Raw genomic sequence first — 2,716 nt, 5'->3', positions numbered from 1 at the left:
TTTATTCTGCTGCTTTATAAGTAATTTTCTTTAAGCGATAGATTAAACTAAGTATTATTATCCCACTGATTAGCACTACACATTATAAAAATTAAAACATTCCCCTATGAACCTTGGTTTCGGTTACTGTTGGCTCCCTTCATAAGTATATATATGATGTATAGAAAGATAAACGTATTTGGTTGCTAGAGTTAAATGCAAAGTTGAGAGATTTGAGGGGACAGGAAGAGAGGATAGGGGAGAAGTAATATGTACAAACTATTTACCCAATAAGAAATGTGTCCAGGTTGTGCGCGTGATTAGGTCATTTTAGAGGAATTAAATCACACACGCGCACAGCACTGTGTTGGCTACAACTGGAGTGGGGCGTCCAGTTATTAATCGTTCAAGGTAGAACTCGCGGAGCGTTCGGTCACTGCGTGTAACTGCCTGACGGAGAACAGACGGGACGTCAAGCCCGTGTGTTCGAGGAATGCACAGAGGCTCACCAAAGTTCGCTCACGAGTGCGCGCACTGCCCTGCGGCCACAATAGCGTCTTGATGCAGTCTGGTAGTATGCCCTGCGCCCTATAGACCGCGAGCATATCGCGACGAGCATCGGCGAACGCGGAGCAGCGAAGGAGCAGATGTTCTAGTGTTTCCACTGCACCGCATCCGTCACACACATCACTCGTCGCGATTCCGTGACGCACCCGTCGTTCCCCGGGCCACACGCAGCCAATGCGCGCGCGGAGGATCATTGCACGTTGTGACCGTGTAAGTGCGCGACAGCCGGTGACACTGTCGATGCGCTCACCTCCCGCGATGCGTGGGTCGGGGTGCTGCTTTCGGAGATGGTCGTGAATGGCCGCACGCACGTCCTCCAGCGCAAGGGGCAGATCGCTGGTAGGTAGTTTGTGTGCAGCGGTCGCGAGGACGTCAGCTTCTTAGTTGCCTGCGATGCCGCAGTGACCGGGCACCAACTGTGCACGCACGGCACAACCTCTCTGCGCGAGACGCTCGATGCACGAGCGAATTTCCCGCACTAGTGGGGTACCGCGGCCGTTAGATTGCAGGCGGCTGAGGGCGGCGCGGGAGTCACACAGCAGAGCACTCCTGGGCGGCGGAGGGCCGAGGGTGAGCAACAGGTCCAGCCCGAGCCGGATCCCCATCAACTCCGCCGTGGTGGAACCGCGTTTCCGAAATTCTAAAAACTGATATGGATCTTACTTAGGGTGAACTACACGACTCTCAATAATTAACGAGCCTAACAACAATAGTTATAAAGTTAACTATTTAATATCAGTTAACCAGCCTACTAGTTAGCACGTCTTATCTGTATAGTCTGATGTACTACACCACTGACAATGCTATGCCGAAAAAAGTGCTCTTCTAACTCAAGTCTGTTTTTAAAAATTGTGTAAAACCTTAGACAAAACGCCCTGTATATAATTGAATACTATTTCTGGGCTGAAGTTTCTTTTATTGGATTCAAGTATGTAGGCCTTGCTGCCTATCCTAACCTTCAGATTGTTACTCGAACGTGAGTCGACAGTATGGGGTTTGAATGCACAAAATAGACAATGGCTAATAAAAAACGCGCAACAACATTAAAACGGAAACAGGTTGCAGTCATGCAATAAATGAAAGTTCGTTTCGCTAAATACAGGCGATTTATGGTTGACTTGGCTACTGGATATTTTATTCTTAACCACAGGCATATTGTTTGGATCACAGAAGTCCATCCGAATGCAATTTCTTAAGACGAGTGACTTGTACTGGTCGGAACAGTCTGTACCGGGTGTTTCACTTAAGGTGTTAGGCAATTTTTCAAATTAGGATTTTTCAATTAGAAGAACGCATTTTTTGGCATGCTGCTGCTGCTGTAGCTGATAGGAAGAAAGAAAAGGAAAGTGCACGGGCCTGCCTACTGGCTCAAGCCGAGCCACGCTGGCTGCCGCGTGCTGAAAGTAGGAGAGTTAAAGGATAGGAGAGCAAAGACAGAAAGAAAAGGCGCGCGCTAATATGCCCCGGGCCGATCCCGGAGGCCGTGCAATACCAAGCCGACCCGTGGCAGAGTGTTTCAAGCCGAGCACTCTGCCATATTCCAAAAATAAGTTTAATATCTTGGGTCCAAGGAACTGCAGCAGATATTAAATCAGGTATCAGGTATCATGGTGGTCTGTCTGTCTGTCTGTCTGTCTGTCTGTCTGTCTGTCTGTCTGTCTGTCTGTCTGTCTGTCTGTCTGTCTGTCTGTCTGTCTGTCTGTCTGTCTGTCTGTCTGTCTGTCTGTCTGTCTGTCTGTCTGTCTGTCTGTCTGTCTGTCTGTCTGTCTGTCTGTCTGTCTGTCTGTCTGTCTGTCTGTCTGTCTGTCTGTCTGTCTGTCTGTCTGTCTGTCTGTCTGTCTGTCTGTCTGTCTGTCTGTCTGTCTGTCTGTCTGTCTGTCTGTCTGTCTGTCTGTCTGTCTGTCTGTCTGTCTGTCTGTCTGTCTGTCTGTCTGTCTGTCTGTCTGTCTGTCTGTCTGTCTGTCTGTCTGTCTGTCTGTCTGTCTGTCTGTCTGTCTGTCTGTCTGTCTGTCTGTCTGTCTGTCTGTCTGTCTGTCTGTCTGTCTGTCTGTCTGTCTGTCTGTCTGTCTGTCTGTCTGTCTGTCTGTCTGTCTGTCTGTCTGTCTGTCTGTCTGTCTGTCTGTCTGTCTGTCTGTCTGTCTGTCTGTCTGTCTGTCTGTCTGTCTGTCTG

The 2,716-nt window shown here is 48.9% G+C and overlaps 1 pseudogene; it reads right to left on the bottom strand.

The window, feature by feature from the left end:
• Positions 1 to 2,004: 2,004 nt before the first annotated feature.
• LOC144122249 (U2 spliceosomal RNA) lies at positions 2,005 to 2,133 on the bottom strand (annotated as a pseudogene).
• Between the last annotated feature and the right edge of the window lie 583 nt (positions 2,134 to 2,716).

This window comes from Amblyomma americanum, chromosome 2 (assembly GCF_052857255.1).
Source record: "Amblyomma americanum isolate KBUSLIRL-KWMA chromosome 2, ASM5285725v1, whole genome shotgun sequence".
Classification (NCBI taxonomy): Eukaryota; Metazoa; Arthropoda; class Arachnida; order Ixodida; family Ixodidae; genus Amblyomma; species Amblyomma americanum.
Note: the sequence above shows the minus strand (reverse complement) of the source record. Positions and strands in the feature narration are given on the sequence as shown.